We start from the raw sequence: 24,519 nt of genomic DNA, 5'->3' as shown, positions 1-24,519 counted from the left end.
TTGGTATATGTTTATACATTGCTGGTGAGCAATGAAGTCTTATTTTAAAAATTCTTTAACACCATAGGCACAGCCCATGCCTTAGTGTTCTGTGGTCAGTAACACCTGTTCGCCCTTGTAATTGCATGTTAATGTTCCTAGTTTATCATAGTCTAATGTATAAATGAGTTTTTTTATCTAGGTGAAATGGTTCTTGTAGTGGAACTGTTTTTCTTTCTTTTTCTTTTAGTAGCAGAACATGAGAACATTTTTAGCAGTGCCTCCTTGCACAGAATGAGCCAGAACACTGGTTGACTGGGAACAGTCTATCTCTTGGGAGAACACCAGATCATTGTCTTAAACACAAACAAAAAAAAATATTCAGTGAGCAGACTTGCAATCCACACTTACAGTTCATTTTCTCTCTGTCTCTTTGGCAAAGTTATTCTAGGCTCTTGTTAAAATCAGACTTCTCTCCTGGATGTTTATAAAAGATCTAAATGCTATTTTTGCAAGTGTGACCCAGCTTGCATGTAATGCTAAGCCATGGTTTCTCAAGCAAGTGTTTGGAGAGAAGGTCATGGCCATTGTACTTGTTCCCTTGTCCTGCTGCTGCCACTCTGCCCAGGGCTAAACTGTGGTTTGGCTTGTGTTGCTTCAAACTCTGACTCATGGTTTGCCTTGCTCCATACAAACTATGACCTGTGAATCAAAGTGTGTTTTTGGCTCACCAGTCTCTATTTATAGCAGGGATGAGAAATCTGTGGCTTTGCCAATTTTGTTGGACTCCAGTTCCAATCAACTATAACCAGCATGGCCACTGGGCAGGGATGATTGGAATAGCACAGCACTACATTTTAAAGCTTCAAAACACAATCTCAGCATCACTGCTTTTGTTTGGGGGGGGGGAGGTGTTTTGAGGAGAGGAAGGAAACATGCAAATTGCAGTGCACTTAAGCAGAGCTTTTTGAACAGTGTGGTTTACCAGGACTTGGTTTGAGACAATCAAATGGAAACGGGCTTGGCTAGAGTAAAAATTGCATTGGTGAGGTTGCAACTTTAGAACAGGGGTCAGTAAACTTTTTCAGCAGGGGGCTGGTCCACTGTCCCTCAGACCTTGTGGGGGGCCGGACTATATTTTTGAGAAAAAAAATGAACGAATTCCTATGCCCCACAAATAACCCAGAAATGCATTTTAAATAAAAGCACACATTCTACTCATGTAAAAACACGCTGATTCCCTGACTGTCCACGGGCCAGATTTAGAAGGCAATTGGGCTGGATCCGGCCCCCGGGCCTTAGTTTGCCTACCCATGTGTTATGGTGGGGATCGCAATGATTTCCGGAGATGCTGGCTGCGAAACAGGAATTTACGCCACTGTAAAATGCAGCTCGGGGATCTGATTTACATGCAGAATGTCTCAGTTCAATTTCCAGCATCTGAAGGTGGAGCTAGGAGAGATTCCCTGCCTGAAATCCTGGAGAGCTGTGGCAAGATGAGCTAGATGGACCAATGTGACTCTGTGTAAGCCAGCTTGTTATATTCCTACATGGAATGGTTGGGAGTTCCAAAGGGTAGCTACCACCACACTAACGGTCCACTTCTGACATTGTGCACAATGGTCTTTATTGGAAGTTGGCTCCTGCATGTTTCCCTCTCCTGCAGAACAGTGATTGGCTGGGTATATAAAGGATGAGACTATTTCTTCAGGAATATTCCCACTTTGCACTCTGTGTGTGTGTGTGTGTGTGTGTGTGTGTGTGTGTGTGTGTGTATCTATATCTATGTATGTATGCATGCATGGGAACAGAGTATTGCAGCCCTGCTTGCACAATAACTGTGCATTTGAGTTGTGAACATTGATCCCATTGGGCTCATGCCCAGTGTTCTGTCCCAAAGCTGGAAGTCTCAAGAGCTTTACTTTACTTAAAAAAAAATGTAGACAGCCCAGTTCTATCCTTATGCCTATAATCTAATGTTGGCTCCTGAAAATGGAATTGTTATGGCCACTTCTACTGGGCCCTTTCTGATATGGAGACACGGTGGTCTCCCTTCTCCTGATTTGTTAGAGGGCATAGAAGTTCCATTCTCATCCAGCTATTTGTTAAAGCTTGAGTAGTTCTATCTTTGCCCTCCCCCCCCCTTATAAAAATGATGAGCTAAAATAAGACCCTTTACTTTCTTCAGCTGTTGGTGCCTTTGAAGGCAGACAGCTAAGGCTTGGCTAATGTGGTGTCTTTGACTTGGGAATCGACTGTGGCTTTAGTCTGAATGCCTAATAGGGGAAGGCAAACGCCCTTTAAATAGCCACCCCCTCCCCAGCCTTGTCCAAAGCACATGCCCACCACCACGGTAATTGAAGGGGAAGATTGAAAGATGCTACAGAGTCAAAGAGATGGCTTATGGAATCAGTCAGACTTGGTATGAAATAATTATGGTGTTTTGACAGCCTGTTAATAACTCACAGCCATTGGAAGAAATATAATTGCAGCGTTGTGAGTTTCCTGGCGTTTTCTGTCAGATTTGTAAAATTAAATAAAGGCTGTTGAAATCCATTAAAAATAGTTGGGACATTGTGTCTTGGAGATGATGGGCCACTTAATTTTTTCCCCTTTTTAACCTTCCCATTCCGATTCAGGTTCATGGCATTTCATTCTGGGGCTGTTTTGAACATTTGTTAAAAGCCGTTGGGTCTTTCAGTTCAATCTTTGGAAATCTGTAGCTTCCAGGGGGGTTGCCTGGAGGTGGCCGAGAAGCTTGTCTAAGGGAATGCAGTGGACGTTAATCCTCTCACACGTAATGTAAGAGAAGAACCTTGTCACCTGTAATGATTAAAATCCCCTGAAGTGTTGCCAGCATGTACTTTAGGAATTGTATAATTATATGATTATTGAAAGAGACATAAAAGGAAATCATGGCGCAAAGAGGGAGGGGGGACCGAAAGGGGGGGAAAGTTCAAATGTATAAAGAGGAGCTGAGGATTTTGCCTGCGCTTTCCAATTACTTTGTGCAGTGTCTAATAACAAAGAGGAATAAAAGGAGGTTAGTCCAATAATTGCTTTGTATCAACATCCATTTAATAAAAATTGTGGAGGCAGCCGGGGGAGGGGGAGGAAATGATGAGCTGATAACACAAGAGTTCCAGTGGTGACTTTTTGCTCATCGAACCGAGTGCAGGGTGATGCCTTTCTGGGGCAAAAGTGAGTGGAGGAAAGAATAGTAGGCTAGTTTCTACACATGCTCAAACATTCCCTTCTCTGTCCTTTGTGCGGGCAGGCAGGAGACATTCTCAGAGTTTAAGGACCCAGGAGGAAACACTTGGGGTGCAAAGCAGGGATACTGGGTGTATGTGGCTTGGGGAGACTGCCAAAGGCCTTTGGACTTGCCCACCACCCCCCTCAAAGAAGCAAACTTCCTATTAATGCAAATAGCAGTCAATTGAGACAAGTCACAGTGGTGGCAGAGAAATAGTTGCAAATGGAGTAGTATGGTTTCTGATTCTTTTTGAAACCCTCAGGATGCCAGCTGTCAGTGTAGAAAGGTGTTTTAATAACTACTTGGCCATCCTTCTGATGCTCATTTTTTGGCTAATGGGTGGTGCCAGGGTGGTGCTCCTTTGTTTTGTGGCTAGTGGCAGAGCATCCTTCACTCCCTTGGGCAGTGTTGGGGCAAGATGTACGTGAATGGGATAGCAAAAACTTGAGCTGTAGCTTTTTCCGGTCCAAATTGCCCACATCTGCCTTGAGAAAAGGAGAACAGAAAGTTAATTAACACTTTTCTCTTTTGATTCTCTTGTCTGCCTTTCTGCTGTAACCTTGAGCAAGGATTTTTAATTTGCTGTTTGCTTTTATCTAGCTGTGAATAGCATGCCACGATGCATACAGACGTGACAGAATGAGAGCATTGCCCCCCTCCTCTTTACGGAGCAAATATTTTGGTTAGTTGTGAGCAGCAACTGACTTCCTGTTCAGCCACATGTGTGTGGTGTTGATTAGAGCACATGGCCACTGGTTTTTTGTGGTTAGTTCTGCCCAGTTACGATTTAAACATTCAGGGTGCACTTGGACATTAGGAATAGCATTTCAGTTTTCCTGATATTAATGCTAGCTCTTCTGTCCTGTTTTCTAATGTCCCTTTCACTCTGCAGCACCTGTTACATTGTGGAACTGTGGCTCTTTGTCTAATGTGCCAGCATGTCACGCTATTTTTCATTCACTCCAGTGGCTGTGGTGTGACACAGCAATGAACATCATTGGGCAATGTTGCTGCTCCCGCACCATTTCTGCACATGTGTGTTTCTGTTCCCCCATGAAAACTGCAGGAAGAAATATTACCCAAATCTCATCGCTTAACCCCTGAGATTTTCTGGGTTATAAGGGGGCTGCAAGCAATTTTTTTCCTGGAATCAAGTAACACGGACACGAACCATATTCTATCTGTTTTCCAGGAGTGGCTTCTACATCAGGTGAAAGATAAAATGCAATGTGGGTATTAATTGACAGGGAAATGGAATAAACTGTGGTGTGAATGCAGCCTGGATGGGTCCAGCAAGTGGCGACCGGAAGTGGCTCATTGGGTAGGCAGTGCTCGTAATTAGTCAGGCGCGTTTTGTGACTGGCATAGGTCCAGTTGTGGCCATGTGGAGATCCTCCCACTTTTGCCTCTGGTGCACCCAACATTGGAATGTGGCCCACAGGAGGTTGCCCAGAATGGAATCCGGCCCTTGGGCTGAAAAAGGCTCCCTACCTCTCCTCTACACTGACTGGCAGCTTTCCAAGTTTTCAGGCATTCTCCCTTCCCAACACTATGTGGCAGCGCATGGAGTGCAAAGCAAGTGTGCTCCGCTACTGAGCTTATGGCATCTATGACTTCCCCAAAATGGGAAGTCTGGAAACGGCCAGGAGAAGCTGGCTGCATGTTCTGTTTGTCATTGTGTCCTCGGCTAATGTAATTAGGCACCTGCAATTGGATTATTGGGCTTGTTTAATGGCTTGCGCAGGTATCCCTCAACGGCGCGCGCTCATCGTCTGCTCTTTACCTTGATGTACCCACTGGTGTGTTTACTGTTGCCAATTAGCATAGTTATTTTTAGAGAGTGTTGAGGCAGCTTTTGCAACTGGTATCAGCTAGGGACTGAACGCAACAGTTTTTGTTTTTTCTTATAATTATTTAGGAGTGCAGAGAAGAGTTTGGTGTTGTTGTTTTTAAAATCGCATGATTGCTGTTGAAGCCTTGAACTTGGAGAAGAGTAATTTGGGTTTGAAGGGCTTCCACTTGTCAGCAGTAGGACATACAAGTAAGCCTTTCTAGTTTGTGTTCTTTGGGAGGTCTTGTCCATCTCCTTGCCGGCTGCCCTTGTTATAACATTGGTGGTATATTGTGAGGTCATACCATGACTCTGGTGAACTGGGTGGGGAAGAGAGACTTCAGCACATCCTTCAACTCTTTGAGGTCCACCAGCCCCAGGGCACAAGTGGTTTTTCTCCATTGCTGCACCAAGCCTGTAGAACTTGCTGGTGCAGCAGATCTGTTTGGCTACATCTCCTCTGCCTCTCAGATATTTGGGTCTCAAGCTATTTGGGGCTTTAACGCTCTTGTGAGCATCTTGAATTGGGCCAGGATACGAACTGCGCCCTAGGCAGCTGCCTAGTTGTCCAAGTGATAGCACTGGCCCTCAGCCCACCCCCAAAATAGCAACAGTTTGGAAGCACACTGAATGAACTTGTATTTGCAATAGAAGACAACTCCCCCCTCTATTTAACTAGAACTGTTAAAGGACCTTTATCTCTTGGAGAAGAGACTGAAATCAGAGATACTTTTTTAATGTAAAAATTGTATAGGGCTAGAGGGTTTTTTTGGGTTGTGGTGGTGGGGAGAAACACTGTTAAGGACAAGTAAAAATATCTATCTAGTTGCAGAACCAAACACATCCCTTGCCTGTACTTGCACAGCCTCAATTTAGCATGCTCAAGACTCTCGTGACCCACCCAGATCTGTAAATAGTCCTTAAGAAATTTAGTTTGAGCCCCAACTGCAGTGTTTTATGATAGGCATCCCGCTGCCAAGAAAAAGATTTGGCCGAGTATTATTAACAATGAAGGTATTTAAACCATCAGCAATTCTGATCCTGATGCTCATTACAAATACAAATTTCAAAAATTTCAAATGGAAACTGGCTGTGGTAGGTGCAGGCACCAAGGCTGATGCTGAAAATTATTTGAGGTTGGCATCTGGGAGCTGTAGCCCTGGCGACTTCCAGTGGCAGTCCTGCCGCTGTTGCAAGTTTCTCCTGAGAAAGATATTTGAGCCAACAGCTTCAGGAATGAAGAGCCTGGAGGATATGAAATTGTGCTGTGAGATTTCATTTGTGCTGCTGTCGCAACAGGCTCACAGCAACCTGGCTGGAAGCTTTTAAGACTGTGGAGCAGAATTTTAACTGCTCTGAAAGCTATCTGTGCATCTCCAGTGCGTTTTTCAGAGTTCTTGTGTGGCGGGCTTGCAGCACCTTGATGCCTCATGTCCTCCACTTCTCTTGTGTTCAGCTACTGAGATGAGCTGGGAAGCCTCAACAGCAGAAGGAAGGAGGAGTGCATTGAGAGGCAACAGATAGTGTCTGCTAGTGCTTAAAAACCGTGTGATCTGTCACCATTGCTGGGTAATTCCCAAGTTCTCATGAACAGAGGTGTGTTGACAGTCAGGAGCAAGCTGCTTTTAATACAAGAGTAGGTATATATTTGGATCCATTACTGCTCATGCTGGGGGTGTCTGTCTCTGGTAGCAGGTCCTGTCTTGGGGGACGCTCCACAGGGGCAGGCTTTGCACCCCGAGTGAGGACAAAATTTAGTGTCCTCAAAATGAGTAAGGTAAAGGTAAAGGGACCCCTGACTATTAGGTCCAGTCATGGCCGACTCTGGGGTTGCAGCGCTCATCTCGCTTTATTGGCTGAGGGAGCCGGTGTACAGCTTCCGGGTCATGTGGCCAGCATGACTAAGCTGCTTCTGGCGAACCAAAGCAGCACACGGAAACACCGTTTACCTTCCTGCCGGAGTAGTACCTGTTTATCTACTTGCACTTTGACGTGCTTTTGAACTGCTAGGTTAGCAGAAGCTGGGACCGAGCAATGGGAGCTCACCCCGTCGCAGGGATTTGAACCGCTGACCTTCTGATCGGCAAGTCCTAGGCTCTGTGGTTTAACCCACAGTGCCACCCGTGTCCCTCAAAATGAGTAGGTACCCATATAAATATAGAATTATTGCTATTTTGTGCTCCCTCGGCTTGGTGTCCTGTGCACCACCCTTCAAATCTGGTGTTCCATTGTGTGTTTTTGACATCATAACTTGTGCATTTGTGGTGGATTTATTCTGCTTTCTCAGTTGTCCTGCGCCATTTCCCAGTTCTGCCAAATTATTTCTCAGGAAGTGGAAGGGAAAGGGAAAACAACACCCACACCAGAATATTGGTGGTATGAAAAGGATGTGAATTGGTCAGAAATGAAGCTGAGTGACCTTCCCAAAATGCCTGCATGGCACAAACAGTATTGGGAGCAGTAGGGGGTGGCCCAAGGTGTTTTGGCACTTGAGCCCGGACCCCAAGGAAAAAGGAGTGTGGGAAGAGCTACCTCAGGGGGAATGGGGGCAAAGGAAGATCGGGATCTCTGCTGCCCCAGTGGATCCTGCTGCCCGAGGCAATCGCCTTACCTGGCCTGGAAACCAAGATTGCATATGACTGGCCCAATAGTATCAGGAGTACGAGTAATAAATACACAAAAAAGGATGTATGGAAGAGCCCTTGATGTGCCAAGAAGAGCAGAATTCACCTCCTGCAGTTCTTCATGAGAGTTGTAGTAAATTTCTTGGAAAGAGCAAAGTAAAGGACGATTGCAACGGGGAAGGAGACCATTAAAGCAACGGATTTTGAAAGTGGTGGTGGTGGTTTTATTACAGCTTTGAGGGAAGGAGATTTCTTGGCCACCTTTGAGCCTAAGCCCCCCCCCCTCCAGTTTAACAAGCTTGCTGATGGAATCACTGCAAATTAAAAACAGTGATGTTGGTTTTTCCCTGTACACTCGGCTGCCTGTGGTTGTTTTGAGATTTTTCCAGCCTCCATTTGACAGTATTAGTTGTTTTTGCTCTCGCAGAGCACTTGAAGGGGAAGAGTTCCCCCCCCCTCACGCCACATATTCAGTGTGGAATTTCTGCAAGGTTTGGGGTCCAGGTTTGCTGCTTTTGTACTCCATGAGATTCAGGGTCCATTTCTGTAGAATGAAACGGTTAGGTGAGCTCAAGACAAGTTGACTGTCCACTTTACCAGGGTCTGTTGGGGCCTCCAAGCGGAACACATCCTGAACTGAGATGGGCTGCGCTGGTAGAATCCCCAGTGCTTTGAGAGCTAGGGTGTAGGCAGTGGTTTCCAAACTTTTTTCGAAGAGGGCCAGATTTGATGAAATGAAGGGATGTGAGGGCCGCCCAAAGGGCCAACCAAGGTTGTTGACCATTTTTTAGGATTGAAGTTTGAAGTTGTCGAGGTTTTTTGAAGTGTGTTTTTTTTGGGGGGGATTTTACCCCAGGAAATAAATGGCCGCAGGGGCCGGATTAAACCCACCAGCGGTCTGGATTAGGCCCCCGAAACGGACTTTGGACATGCCTGGTGTAGTGGATAGGAGGTGGGATCATGACTAGGGAGAACTAGGTTCAAATTCCTCCTCAGGCTTGAGACGAGGGGACTTTGGCCCAGTCACAGTCTCTTAGCCTAACCCAGAAGTTTTCAACGTTTTTGAGGCCATGGCTCCCTTGACCAACGACATTCTTTCTGTGGCATCCCTCTGGGCCTCAGGAGCCCAGTTACGTCACCCCTTGCCTGCAGAGCCAGCAGCCCCTTACCCCTTTTCGAACACCTCCCTTGTGGCGTGTTCCCTCAGCCTCCTCCCCTCTCCTTGGGAGTCCTCTGGGCAGCCACAGCCGCCGCCCCTGGTCTCTGAGCTGCCTTCCCTGCCCCAAAGAGAGGTGCCTTGTCACAATTGCCCCACAGGGGCCTGGGAAGCACCAATTGGCCAGCTCCAAAGACACCATTCGCCTGGGGAGCTTGTAGCCAGGGCTGCTGCAACAAATAGCTATGCAAGCCTTTGGGAGGCAGAGAGGTGAGAGGGCATTAGAGGAGGGAGGGAATGGCCATCATTCAAGGCACCCCAGGGTGCCACGGCACACTGGTTGAAAACAAATGGCTTAACCTATGTCACAGGGTTGTGAGGACAAAATGCACCAAACCTCCATTATGCCCTTCCCTCTCTTGTCTTTTGCCTAACCTAAACAGACCCAAAGTTGTGGATCGAGGGCCCGACCCCCGCTATGTGAAATAAACACACAAGGACACGTGATATAAGGTTAATGGGCAAGCCGGTGGGCGTGGGCACCAGCCAGGTGAGGAGGGGCGGGGGCTAAGGCCCCCGGCCAGGGGCGGAGCTCGGGCTCCCGCCCACAACCACTCCCCTCTCTTCCAGGGAGGAGAGTCTTTGTAACCTCCTCCCACTTTTCTTAAGAACTTGAGGAAAGCATGCAGACCTCCAAACAACTGTAATTAAATGCATGCTTGAGATCACTGTTGCAAGCTTTTGTTCCCAATACCTGCCTTGCTTTGCTCTGCTCTTAACACGCAGGGCGAGAGTGTGAATTGGTACCGCCCACAGACACCTCGGATGCTGACCTTGTCAGCATTTGCTTCTGGGTGTTGTGTGCGCAGTAAAGAGGGCTGCCACAAGAGATTGCCACATCTGGGCAGAATGCATTTTTAATCCAAGCGTGTCTGTGCCAAATCCCGGCTCTGGCAACGCAGCTGCATTCATCGGGTGACACAGAAAGGGAAACAGAACAGCTGGAGGCTCGCCAAGGTCTCGGGGAGGGGGGAAAACAAGTAGGAGGCTTGAGCTTTGATGATGCGAGGCAGGGTTTAACCCCAGAGCCTGCTGACTTATTTCCGAGCAAGCTCGCTGAAGGTTTACGGTACTCTCCCCAATGCAAGGCCCACTCCAGATTCAGAGATTGAACAGCGCTGGCAGTATTTGCAGTCCTGGGGCTCAGACTTTGCTAGATGTCAGATGCAGTAGTGCTCTTGAGTGTGCGCATCGTGTTTTCCCTGAGCTGTGTTAGCCAGACCTTAATAGGTGGTTGAGCATGGATAACCAGGCATTTTCCCGTAATTGAGGCCTCTGAGAACTTGTACAAAACAGCTTATCATGGGCACAGGAGTCCTAATTCCTAGAAGCTGTTTCTGGAGGATTCCCCCTCCGAGTGGCTGATGGAGAAAAAGGGAATCTCTTCCTTTCGCCTCATTTAAAACCCTTTTTTGAACCTGCATTTTGTATGTTGTTCTTTTATGCACCTACAGACTCTTGCTGCCTCATCTATGCTAATACACTCATGGTAGGGGGAATTGAGGATCTTGGGAAGCTGCCTTTGTACCAAACCATAGCTGTCAACTTACAGATTTGAAAATAAGGGACCAGCAGCCAAAATAAGGGATTTTCAGAGCACAGGTATGTTCGACTTCTGAGCCCCTCTGAGCCAAAGGCAGAAAGCCCAGCCAGCAGCCAAACGAAGCCTCAAGCAGTTGGTTCCCACAGCGCAGCAACCCGGCAAAGGGGATGCAGCAAGGAAAACCACCGTCACCTCTCCGCTGGGAAGCGCTGAGCAAAGGCGAGTCCCCAGGCAACGCGGCTGATTTGATCGTCACAAGGCATGCAAGCTCCATCCCCCAGTTATTCTTAGACTCCTTATTGGGTGAGCAATGCACCCAAGCAACACAGTTGGAGCCTCCCTCCTCCCTGGCCGTCAGGGAGGGAGGGAGAGGAGCTGCTTCCTTTGAAACCCGGGAAATTTAAGGGACATCCTCAATAAGGGACAGCAGCAGGACACGGCACTGGGATAAGGGACTTTCCCGCCAAATAAGGGACGGTTGACAGCTATGTACCAAACCAGACCATTGGTCCATCTAGCTCAGCATTGCCTGCTCTGACTCGCAGAAGCTCTTCAGCAATTGACAGGGTTTATCCCAGAGCTACCTGGAAATGCCAGGGATTGGACTTGCAGGTAAAGAAGATGCTCTACCACTGAGCTACAGCCCCTTCCCCTTAATAGGGATTCCTGCTATTCAGAGAATAGCAGAATCCCTCTGCATCATTTCCAGAAGCAGAGCAAAACTAAGGGGCCTCCCCTTTCTCAGTGGAGCAGTGATGGAGGACATGTGCCCCTCCAGATGCTGTTGGACTCCAGTGCCCCTTAGCTCCAGCCAGCATGGCCAATGGCAGGGGATGATGGGAGGTGTAGTTTGACAGCCTCTGAAGGGCTGCAGGTTCCTTGCCGTAGATGGACATTGGAGGGCAAGGCAGTGAGTGCACGATCTCATCTGGTCTGCCAGAGGCAGGTTTCAGAGTGTGTGTGTCTGTGTCAGTGTTAGAAACTCAGATATCTAAGCTTAATAATCAAATGGCACCTTAAACGTAGGTTGTGGTCGTCACAATGGAATGTCTAGCTGCCATTGATTATTGTTTTTGAGGTGGAATTTATTATTATGATTACTATTATGATTTATGATTATGATTAATTCATTTTTATACTGATTTATATTTTAAAGAATAAACAAGTCAGAGCAGTTTATAATGCATTAATGCATCAAATAAAACAATCCAGAATATAACAAAACCAAGCTTAAGCTTCAAGGGAAATGTTTCAGATCCTCCTCTAAGTGACATTTTGTTTCCCCCATATTGTTACCTACTTAATTTATATAGCTGCCCCATAGCAGATGTAATCTAGGAAGCCATTGTGGTGTTGTGGTTGGAGTGATGGACTAGGACCTGGGAGATCAGGGTTCAAATCCCCACTCAGTCATGAAGCTCATTGGGTGACCTTGGGCCAGTCACAGCCTCTTAACTGACCTCACGGGGTCATTGTAGGAATTAATTGAGGGGTGTGTGAAAATGCTGGAGGGGGGGGGTTGAACCATGTACTCCTTGCAGGAAAAGGTGAGTGATAAATGCAGGAAACAAGCTCTTCTGCTAACCTGCTTAAGAAAGCTGGAGGGGCCCGACAGATGGAGATGTCAGTTGTCAACCTGGCACCCAGAGATCTCCACGTGGTCACAGTTGGACCTGCGCCAATTGCAAAACGTGCATGGCGCCTTGGGAATTTTGAACTCCGTTTAAATTTCTAAACGCCAAGTGAGATCTAGTGGTTACAGTGCATGTTACGTAAGCTTTTCAGTGGGACCACGGCGTGTTCTTCTGTAAGAACAGAGCTGGTCACATTGATCTGGTTTCCTTTTAGGGTTGCCCACGAGTCTAAGATTTCTTTTCTTTGTTGGCGTTAGCTGTCATAGTGAGCTGATTCCACAAGCAGGAAAGACCTAAGGCTACTTTTAGAAAAGACTAATAGTTGCCACTATATGAAGACTTGACTATCCCTTGTTGGCATTGCAATGGGTTTGACCCTAGATTACTTGATTTAGTTAGACTAGAATTCCTTATGTCGTTTTTTGTTTTGCTTTTTAAACAGATCTGAATGATAGGTATTATATTAATGGATGTGCCAAATGAGATGTATACAGAACTCCTTCCTGAAAGGGGAAGCTTTATTTGAAGCCAAGTTGCAGTGTAACAGTTAATTGCTCAGGTATAACAAGCACTAGAGAAATAACGATATTTGTTTTTAATTAGTGAACATGGTTAATGAATTAATTGGTTAAACTGTTAAGTTGAATTTTGATCCCAAAACTACTGTGGCTTAGATAAATCGGCGGTAGTTAATGAATTTTACTGGAGTTGTGTATATGGGCTGAGATTTGGCTGGCTTTGATTTGTAAGAAATTGTGGTTCAGATGGTCTTAATGAGTATTGGGGGTTAGCTGGTATAATCTTCATAATTTAAACAAGTTGAAAATCCAATAACATTAAAAAAATGTATTTTATTGGAACCCATGGCCATGAATGCCAGAAGTATAAAGAACTAGAAACTAAATATAACTGAGAGAAGGAATAACACTAAGCTAAAGGAAATTCAGAATGTTATGGTAACTAAGCTAAACTAATGTAAGAGATGATTAAATCTGTAGTGAGGTAACAGGGGAAACTGCTTAAATGCCCAGCCACTCCAGAGGAGAATGTAGATGTTATAAACAAAGGCTGTTAATAGTTAATATTAACTTAAAAGCTAGTAGGTTGGTTTCAGTAAAGATGGGCAAATTAAACAAGGAGTTTACTATCAGATTTTGAGTGTGAAGAAGTACAGTGGTGTCTTGGTTCCCAAATGGCTTAGTTGTCGAACAAATCAGTTCCCGAACACCGCAAAGTGTTGCAGTTTGTGAACGTTTTTCGGAAGCCAAACATCCAATGCGGCTTCCGGTTGAGTGCAGGAAGTTCCTGCAGCCAATCAGAAGCTGTGCCTTGGTTTTCGGACGGTTCTGGGAGTCGAATGGATTCCCAGAACGGATTAAGTTCGAGAACCAAGGTACCACTGGAGTTGAGAAAAATCAGTGACAGTTTAGGAGACACATACAATATGAGTAGGAAATACAATACCCACACCCACACCAAATTGCAGCCAAATGTGTCATTGTCAAAAGCCTTTTTGGCAATGGCTAGCAAAATTGGGAATGGTGAGTATTTGATGTTCAAATCCAGAGTAAACAGGACACGTTTTTGATGCCCATGAGAGCAGCTATTCTGAGATCCTATTGTTCCTTCCAGAGACTGAACTTAACTTTGGTTTAATTCTTCTTTGCTCCATTGCCATTGCCTGTGATTAATGAATGTTTGAGTGACGGTGTCATAATCAAGCTGTATAGATACGCCATCATAAATGGTCCTTTGTCTGACTTATTCCACCAAACGCGATCTTTAAAAGTTTCCCTTGAGTGGCACTAAGTTCTGTGCACTATTGGCAGGATGAATGTGGAATATGAATGGGTTGGTGGAGCGATTTGAAGTTGGAATAATGTTTCCTTTTTACTCATGAAGGAAGCTATAGTTGGACGAATTTTCTGAAGGGTTCTGTTTTTCAATAGTGTTAAGTATATGCTGGGAAACATTTTAAGACCTGCATATGGTACGTATTGATATGTCACAAAAAAGAGTAACAGATGCTCTTAAAAGAAATGTAAAGCTTAGAAAAATAGGATAAGCAAACAAGATAGAAATAAGGAGGGGGACACAGAGCCTAGTATAGATAAGCTGAAGATTAGCAGATGCTATGAAAACACATTTTATTGAAATAAAGCTGGGTAGTGGATTGACAGAAGCAAAATATACCCCAGTACCCCCCAAATTAAGGGAGAATATGTCATCACTCCAGATGATGAGAGATCAGAATTTTGTAATTGTACTAGACTTGATGAGAAATCAAATTCAAGTAGACAAAGCAAGATGCAGACTAGATGTTCCTGTCCTTTCCGAAGGATTTAAGAAAGTTGTGTCCTATTCAATGAACTTTGTAGAAAAAAACAAGGCATCAAGTCCAGATAAAAGTATAATTTTTTTAAATAAAGAATTTAAAGATTGGACTTTTTATTGTTTGAATAGCAAAAAATGGGAAGTGTTGAATAGAGGTTGATAACAATAATAATACTGCTCATCCACACATCACCCTAAGGTGGGTTATGGCAATTTAAAAATACAAAACCTATCAAGGATGCACCCTGTCCTCCTTTTGAACCTTGAACATTGCAATAAATGTAATAGATATAGCAAATCATGTGAAGTATTAGGTGATCTGTGACATAGTTTACTAACATCTCTCTTTACCCCAGGCCTTTGTCCGTTAAATAATCTATAGCCTGTTAAAAGCAGGAGGAAGGGGGGGACTGTTATTACGGGGGTTTTTTTTGGTATGCTATCTATTATTATGCTTTTATTATTATGGTCCATAATAGGCTTGCCATATGTCAGGGAAATTCCTTACATGTCCTGGTTATGAAGGAATTTTGCTGAATTGGCAAAATGTCATGGGAAACCCGGATGTATGGCAGTGTGATGGGAAAAGGCAGTGGAAACAGCTCAGAAAGCTTAACAACTTTGCGGGTGTCAGGAATTTAACTCTAGACTCCGTAACATGTGTTCTAAATGTACATCACCCTGGAATCTTCTGATATAGGGTGCTATATAAATCATCATAATAATAAGATAATAGTAAAGGTAAAGGGACCCCTGACCGTTAGGTCCAGTCACGGATGACCCTGGGGTTGCGGTGCTCATCTCGCTTTACTGGCCGAGGGAGCCGGTGTACAGCTTCCAGGTCATGTGGCCAGCATGACTAAGCCACTTCTAGCGAACCAGAGCAGCGTGGTACCTATTTATCTACTTGCATTTTGACGTGCTTTCGAACTGCTAGGTTGGCAGGAGCAGGGACCGAACAACAGGAGCTCACCCCGTTGCGGGGATTCGAACTGCCGACCTTCTGATCGGCAAGCCCTAGGCTCTGTGGTTTAGACCACAGCGCCACCTGCGTCCCTATATTAAGTTAATAAAGAATTGCCCAAAAAATCTGTATATGTTTGCATTACTCTGTGGAAGACTAGAAACTGTTAAATTCAGGCATACATATTTTAGCAGAAAGCAGCTAGAAGGGACTTCATAGATTGTATGGTTATGAAAAATACCACCATTGGATGGAGAATAAAGCTCCCCGCCCCCTTCTAAGACATATCCAAGAAAGCTAACAGCAACATTAATGGAATTTGATTTTGTATCCAGCAATTACCCCAGTCAATTCAAATCAGATTATAGGTTTGGGTATAGTTGAGAAAATGAAAGATGTAATTAAGAGGATATTTGTGGCACTGTAGAAGGACAAGGACATAAGACACCTCGGGGTAGAATTATTAAATGTTGCTGGTGGGTTTATTAAAGGCTGCATGGATCATTTAGCGGAACAAGGCAGAAATGGATGGTCAATACTGAATTCCTCAAGTTTGGGAAGAATTTTCATGGCAAAAATTGAAGAGACGACGGCACCACCACCACCAGCCCCCTTGGGTATTAATGTTAAGAAAAGAACCGGGGGGGGGGGGAGTCTATTCTTCCTTAAACCATTTCATGTGGAATAATAAGGCACCAATAATCAATTCATTACTCAAAGGTATGTTAGCTGCTCTCGATTATTGGGACTCCGACCAAAACATTGTGGTTTGTCTTCGCTTCCTAACAGGAGTGCTTCAGTTTGGGGTGCCAGACAGCAATGGTCCCCCTGCTCCAGGATACTCCATTACATATCTCTTGCTCCTGCACATCAGATTTGCTTTCTTTTCCTTTTCCCAATGGCGCTTGCCATTTCTTAGAGCAAAATTTGTATACCGCTGGATTGTAATTAGAAAACTCTAAGTGGTTTACAAAAAAACAAACATTAAAACTTATCATTTAAAAATAGATTTTTTTTAAAAAAACCAACCCAGAGTATATTTAAAAACAACCGTTAAACTTTTTTTAAAAACAACAGCAACAACACATGCCAACTTTTACATGGCTTGTCTGAACAAGAAATTTAGCAGGTTGCCTAAAACCGCCGGATGTCAATAGGCAGGGATTTCCAAAGTAGGGGGTCCTGCCATGCTAAAAGTTTAAATTTTGTACAATTGCGAAATGAATATTTTGTGCCATCTGTAACAGTTTCACAGATAATATATATATATATATATATATATATATATATATATATATATATTAAAGAATATTTATTAAATTTTCCAATTTTTTAAACAAACAAACAAAAACAAAACAAACAGAAACATTAAACAAAAGCATAACATTCATAAACCATACTTTTAAATAACAAATTTCTCAGACCTCCTCATACTTCTCCTTCTTGTATCCCAATTACTGTTATTTGTTCAGCAAATCCTTCATTTAAAGCATTACAGCTTGTAACATTACCTCATTTTTCAAACCCTTTTCCCCCCCCATCTATGTTCTTATATATCATTACAGCTAGAAACCTCTCAATTTCAATCCAGCACCATCTAACTTTCTTTAATTTTACAATATTTCTGTAAATAGTCCTTGAATTTTTTTCCAATCTTCTTCAGCCGACTCTTCTCCCTGGTCACGGATTCTGCTCGTCAATTCTGCCAGTCCCATACAGTCAATCAATATATATATATATATATATATATATATATATATATATATATATATGCCGGCCATCACTGGTGCTGATTAGGGTACAGTGGTACCTTGGGTTACATACGCTTCAGGTTACAGACTCCGCTAACCCAGAAATAGTGCTTCAGGTTAAGAACTTTGCTTCAGGATGAGAACAGAAATCATGCTCTGGCGGCGCGGCGGCAGCAGGAGGCCCCATTAGCTAAAGGTTAAGAACAGTTTCAGGTTAAGAACGGACCTCCGGAACGAATTAAGTACTTAACCCGAGGTACCACTGTATTTTGCCCCAAACATGTGCAAACTTCAGGGGTTCCCCTTGGTACTAAAGCACACCTAGAGCACTGTAGTGCCACTTCAGCAATTCCCCTCCCAGAGCTACAATTCTCAGATTTTGCTGGGGAAAAGGGTTGGTTGTTAAACCACTCTGGAATTTTACATCTGGAATATAGTGCAGGATATTCCTCAAATAATTTGATTCAGGATCATGAAGGTTTGTAAAATCCTTCAATTTAAGAATGCGGGATATAAATGCAAAAGCGATCTGGCAGCAGCACAGCTTCTGGCTTCTTTAATATACTACATAGATTTCTCTCTCTCTTTTTTAGTTGCCAGAGAGAAGTAAGTAATTTACCGACAGGGAAAAAGGCCAATTTAACAAGTTATTGATTTACATATTGTGAGCAGATTTATGACACATTCTGATGTGAGGAACAAAATGCAATGCTTGTATCCTTTCTTCCTTCAATACTAGCAGACGAGAAATGTAATGCCCACAGGGATTGTGACACACTGAGAGCGGATGGAGTTTGAAGTCCGGTTTGCTAAACTTTTAAATCTTGCAGGGGTCTCTATTTAAAGAGAGAGACGCTTGACTGATGCTCTGAAATGATAAATACAAGTAAGATGAGAGATTGCAAAAGTATTGTGTTGGTTGATTTATGGAAATACATGTGTAGGAGAGGTACCAGCTGTGTGGAAGTAAAAACTTTAATAAAATAGTATTCAAAGGCAAAAAGGGAAAAAAAGAAAAAGTAATGCCTGAAGGGCTTATTGGAGATACCAAACAAAAGATACAGATTTTAACACTTGCTGGCGTTGTCAAAACTATAAGAGGGTGTTGGATGGAGATATTAAAAGATATCTGGGAATAGAATGGGACAGGGCAGTAGTCTAGTACTTAACCCACAACTAGGGGGGTTGTCGTTGATGATTTATTATCCACTCTTCACAACAATTTAAAATGCCACATTATATAGTGGAAAAATCATGTGTTATGTTCAGTGTATCGCTAAAGTTAAAGGCACAAAGCATAGCAGTATACTTGTCTGCTGACAAGATGTTTTGCTCAAATACAGCCGCAACACATGGCTAATGAATATGGTAAATGTATTATTATTAGTAGTTAGAATATAATCCAAAATTTACAAATCATAAACATCATTATATAATGTATGTATAAGTCCATAAACAAGAAAGTCAACGTAATGAATTGCTGTCAGGGAACACCACGACGCAGGCAGAATGCCTTTTAGTAGATAATGTCCCACAGTATTGTATTTGTATTGCAACACAGGGGTATTGTTTTTGTCACACGATAAGATGTTTTGCAGCAGCAGATCATGGTTGCACAAGAAAATGCACAAGCCGATTGTTGGTGACTCCATTGCATGAGTTTCTGCTAGTGCGGCTGCTAGACTGGATTCCTCTGTGCAGATTCCTATGAATCTTTAAAATAAACAATTAAAAATAAAAGTAAGAAATGTGGTTATTGGGGGGGGGCACACACGTTAGCAGTAGTCAAAATGGTTAAATGAAGCAGGAAAGAGGCCACCCATAGAATATGTTCAAACTTTTGTTTTGCCTTGTTCATGGTTGAAGGACCAGATCCTTGAACTTGTTTGAAAGGAAACTGGTAGCCATTTATTTCCTGTGCAAAAGGAAACAATTCCAAGGAGGAAATATGGGCTGAGTTGTTATGAACAGTGCTTCATACCAGGGGTAGGAGTTTCCCTGGTGATCAGACCATCAATCATGCTGGTTGGGGCTGATGGGAGCCTGGAGTAAACTTCCGCCTGGCATGCTACAGTTTCCTTGTCCCTAGATGGGTAGGTCGTCATGAATTCACACACTTGACGTCTTTGAAAGGGTGGATAGGAAGAAACAATTGCTTACTCACATCAGCTGAAAACAACTTTTATTGCGAATTAATGTACAGTACATGTAGTTGTTGGAGACCCTGGAGTAAATCTGACCCATCGAATCTGACCAGGATCTAACATCTAAAAGAGATGCAATGAAGCTTGACTCTGTCGACAGTGGACCAGTGTTCTAAATGAGCCAGGAATCTAGTGTGCTTTGTGACTGGCATGGGTCTTGTTGTTACTACATAGAGATGCCAGGTCGGGAAACAAAATGTCACATAGGATGGGATCTGAATTATTTTCAATGAAGCTTGAATTGGTTGTATTCTTGGTTTTATATGATGTTTTAATGTGTTGTAAACTGCTTTGAAATTTGTTCTTTAAAATATAAAGTGAAATGGAAACAACAAGAACAACAGTAATAATAATAATAATAATAATAATAATAATAATAATAATAATAATAATATCCCATCCAGGGGGGCCAGGACTGCACCTAGAAACTATATTGTGGTGACTGCAGCCTAGGTTTAACGTGCCATTTGGCGATTAGATTATATATCTGAGTTTCTAACACTGGTGAACCTAGTGGATTAGCACTGTTCTCTGGTAAAAGTCAAAATCTGAAGATAAGGACATTGATGATGATGGTTTATGTTTCTTTATTACTCTCCCTTCGCTCTAAGGTCCCAGGACAAGTTATATCAGTAAAACACAATATAAGAAACAGTTTAGGACAAATTAACAATCATAAAAAATAAGGGTGGTGGTTGCTAAAAACATATACCCTATTTTTTGCACCATAACACTCACTTTTTTCCTCCTAGAAAGTAAGGGGAAATGTCTGTGCGTGTTATGGAGGAAATGCCTACGGGTGGCATGCCTACAGATTTTCCTCCTCTAAAAACTACGTGCGTGTTATGGTCGGGTGCGTGTTATAGAGCGAAAAATACGGTACCTCAAGAGTCAAAACCCAGAGTAAAGAGGGCAAATCTTCAACATTCTTTGGAAACTGTACAGTGAAGATGCTGGGCGCACCTCTCTGGGGAGTTCTGCCACTTAGGGGCTGCCACAGAGAACGCCATGCCCCTTGGGTGGAGGAACTGCCAAGGAAACCTTTGCTGTTCTTAGCACTTGAAAAGGTCTGTAGGGAAGGAGGCCAGCTTTCAGATGTTGGGGGCCTGGGTTATTTAGAACTTTAAACGCTTAACGTGAGCACCTAGAATTGGGGCAGCTGTTTTGAAACAGTAGCTATATGAGACCTAAACGGATTCGAAGCCAGGGATGTGGCTGCTGCATTTTGGACTGACTGAATTTTGCAGTTGCCTCCAAGGGCAGCCCCACATAAAGCGCATTGCAGTAATCCAATATGGGAGTTAACAGAGCATGGAGTATGTGGCCGAGTTGTCTCTGTCCAGTTATTGCACCCATTAGGTTAGAAGCTCTCAGGCTGAAGCACACTCTTTCTTTCTCCTCCTTTCTGTGTGGCCTTTTTATTGAAATATATGCAGCCTATACAAATAAATGCCAGCACTCTAAACTTTGTCCTGAGCGTTCTCCGGAAGCTAATTTGCTGCCCTTCAGCCAGTTCTTGGCTGTGCCTCTCTCTGGCTCCTAGCTGCCAGCTCCGAGTACTGCAGTGGGCAGCCAGACAAGCCGTCTCATTGACACAGTGAGGCCACTTGTGTACGTAGTACTATACAGATTTGGAAGTGGATCTGGTGGGAAGATATGGGGCTGCAACTGCAGTCTAGCTTGTTGATGGACTTGGGGTCACAGGGAGCTTACTGCCGCACCTGCACTGGCTATTGGGGACAATTCATGCTGTTTGGTTTTGCTCCAAAAAGTCCTGGAAAAAGGATGGGGAGCCCGTGGCCAGAGAAGATGGGAGCTTTAGTCCATGAACTTCAGGAGGGGCTGCAATTTCCCCTTCTCTAAAAGGTAGTGTTGCAACATAAGATGATAAAAATCCCTGCAGAATTAGACCCCAAAGGTCCATCTAAACTAGAATCCTGCTTCCCAGGGCAAACTTGATCGAATTTGCCTTGACCAGCCTTTAATAAAACCTTTGGGGAGCAGCAGATTGGCTGAGGCTGGTCTTTAATTATCCCCCTTTTAAAGTGTGGCGTCGAGAACAAGATGGAAGTCAATCTTCCATGGCCCACCTGAAAGAACCTAATATAATCCTGCCATTTTCCTGTGATCTCTGCCTTAGCAGGTAAAATGTAAAGCATTTTTCACACTCTTAGTAAAGTCCTCATTTTCACCTGGGCATATCCCTCTTATCATGCTGCGAATCTTCACAGCAGTCTGAGATGCTAAATTTCCAAGCGGGGGGGGGGGGCTGAGGCTTAAAATATTCCATGCTAGCGGCTGGTCTGCCTTTTTAACTTTACACATTCCGTTGCCCCACCACACACGTTAATTGGAAGCCACATAAATGTATTTCATGGCAATAAAGCAACTATGCAAAAAGATTCTTCGCATATGGTGTTGGTTTGAGTAGCTCTGATGGTAGTCTGTCTCTGGCATGGAAAAAGAGCTGAGTGACTTCCTTTATAACATTGCATCAAATGAATATATCAGCAACCAGCGTTTCCTTTTGTTGTAGCGCTCGGTTTAAGCAATACAGTGGTACCTCGGGTTAAGTACTTAATTCGTTCTGGAGGTCCGTTCTTAACCTGAAACTGTTCTTAACCTCAAGCATCACTTTAGCTAACGGGGCCTCCTGCTGCTGCCACGCCACTGCTGCCCGATTTCTGTTCTCATCCTGAAGCAAAGTTCTTAACCCGAGGTACTATTTCTGGGTTAGCAGAGTCTGTAACCTGAAGCGTCTGTAACCTGAAGTGTATGTAACCCGAGGTACCACTGTAGATACTGCAGTTCACTCATACAGAAGGTTCAGAAGTGCATTATTATTATTATTATTTTAAAAAAGCTTGGGTGGCCCTGAATTCCTTTTAGTAAGAATATTCTGACTTTCCTCATTAAGAGCTTCTCCAGGTAGCAACCAGCAACAGCAGATAGATGGCTAAATTGCTGCATAGTGCAAATGGTCATCTTTGACTCAAAGACAGGGGGTAGGGAACTTGTGGCTCTCCCAGATGTCATTTGACACCAACACTCATCGGCCTGGGAGTTGTAGTCCAGTAACACCTGGAGGAGCACACTTTATCCATCATTGCTCACGGAGAAGAAGCATATCATAAGTACAGTGGTACCTCGGTTTACAAACTTAATCTGTTCGTGAAGTCCATTCTTAAACCAAGGTGCGCTTTCCCTAATGAGGCCTCCCGCCACCAGTGCCCTTCCACTGTTCAGCTTCCATTCATAGACTGAAGTCAAGTTTTGCAAACCAGAACACTGCTTCCGGTTTTGCGGAGTTCGTAAACCGAGTAGTTCGTGAACAGGACTGTTCTTAAACCGAGGTACCACTGTAGTTGAATATGGCAGCTAGATGGCTCCAGTGTGCTATGCAGACAGTGTGGCATAGTGGTTAGAGTGCCAGACCAGGTCCTGGGAGACTACAGTTCAAATCCCCACTTAGCCATGGAGCTCACCTTGGTCCGGTCATTGTCTCATACACTGACCTACCAGTGAGGATTAAATAGGAAGTAGAGCTGTATACACCTTGAGCTCTTTGGAATAATAGGTAACGGTAAAGGCACCCCTGACCATTAGGTCTAGTCGCGAACGACTCTGGGGTTGCGGCGCTCATCTCGCTCTATAGGCCGAGGGAGCCGGCGTTTGTCCGGAGACAGTTTCCGAGTCATGTGGCCAGCATGACTAAGCCGCTTCTGGCAAACCAGAGCAGCGCACGGAAACACCGTTTACCTTCCCGCCGGAGCAGTACCTATTTATCTACTTGCACTTTTGGCGTGCTTTCGAACTGCTAGGCTGGCAGGAGCAGGGACCGAGCAACGGGAGCTCACCCCGTTGTGGGGATTCGAACCGCCGACCTTCTGATTGGAAGCCCAGGCTCTGTGGTTTAGACCACAGCGCCACCCGTGCCTACCCCTTTGTAATAATATAAATGTAATAAATGTAATAAATAACTAGGTAGTGTATTGTTTTGCATATCCTGCTCCTGGAGAAGGAGCAACACACTGGAGCAGCCAGCAACACCCAGAAATAGAGCATTAGGAGCAAGACTGAAACCATAATCTAATTTTTAAAAAATGGAGTTCGGAAGATGGGAAAAGGTAGCACAAACAGTGACCAGTACGCATGGGGCAGTATAAATGCCAGACATATAGGATTGATTACAATGGCAGACTTGCAGAGTTAGCAACAACCTTCTTTAAACCTTGGAGAGAGATACCTAGGTGAGGAAAGTCTGTAATATTGAGATAATGTACCTGTCAGGGCAGGTGTCAGGAGCCGATTGGCACTAATTCGCACAGTGCCCCATGAAGTTAGCTCTCTTTATTCTGAGAAATAAAAAGGCTCAGTAGGCCAGGCCTAGTGAGCAGAGCAGTTCTTCCTGGTAGAGCTTTGCTCCAGTGAGGCCGCCGTGAGGACTGAATGTTGCGTTAGTCTGTTTAAATAATAAAATTATTATTATTTATTAAAAGCGCAACTTTTCAAGCCCTGTCGTACCAGTTTTGCATAGCTAACAATCACTGTAAATGAGAGCTAGATATAAAAACTCTGTTATCATGAGATCGATATGGAAGTATAGACCTTAAGGCTGGGTGGGCCTTCCACTTTTCTCTGGCAAAGTTTAAAAAAGTTCCACTACTCTCTAGGAAAAGTGTCCTTGTGTTCTGTCCATCTTGCCTGCTAACAACTTGTGGGTTAGCTTTACAGTGAGGACTATAGGCCACGCTCTTCCATGCAAAGATTTTTTCTAATAGTATTTTTATTAATTTACACACACACACACACACACACACACACACACACACTACATTAAAGAAAAAGAAACATAAAATGAAACATAACAACTGTATATGCAATCAATATTAAATCCACATTGTGGGATTACTTCCCTCTACTCCTTCCCTTGGTTCCTTTGTATTATCTTCATTTGTGCATGTCAGTAAAATCCATGCAAAGATTTTAAAGTTGCCCCTTTTAAGACCTTCCCAGAAGTTAGCAATGGCCCAAAGTGTTGGGGGAAGAGTGGCAAATTGACTTTAGTTGTGCAGCCTGAACTGGCTGCTGTGCTGTTGCATCCCACCCGAAAATGATGGCACCCCGGAAACCCTTCTGCTGTGGAGGGCTGGATAAGTTATGTGTGCGGCACATTCACAGAA

At 44.0% G+C, this 24,519-nt stretch overlaps 1 protein-coding gene across 13 annotated transcripts in view; it reads left to right on the top strand.

The window, feature by feature from the left end:
- The window catches only part of FBRSL1 (fibrosin like 1), a 775,633-nt gene that overhangs the window by 15,899 nt on the left and 735,215 nt on the right, over positions 1-24,519 (top strand). The gene's annotated exons all lie outside the window — the stretch shown is intronic.

The sequence above is a fragment of the Podarcis raffonei genome, chromosome 16 (assembly GCF_027172205.1).
Source record: "Podarcis raffonei isolate rPodRaf1 chromosome 16, rPodRaf1.pri, whole genome shotgun sequence".
NCBI classification, from domain to species: domain Eukaryota; kingdom Metazoa; phylum Chordata; class Lepidosauria; order Squamata; family Lacertidae; genus Podarcis; species Podarcis raffonei.
Note: the sequence above shows the minus strand (reverse complement) of the source record. Positions and strands in the feature narration are given on the sequence as shown.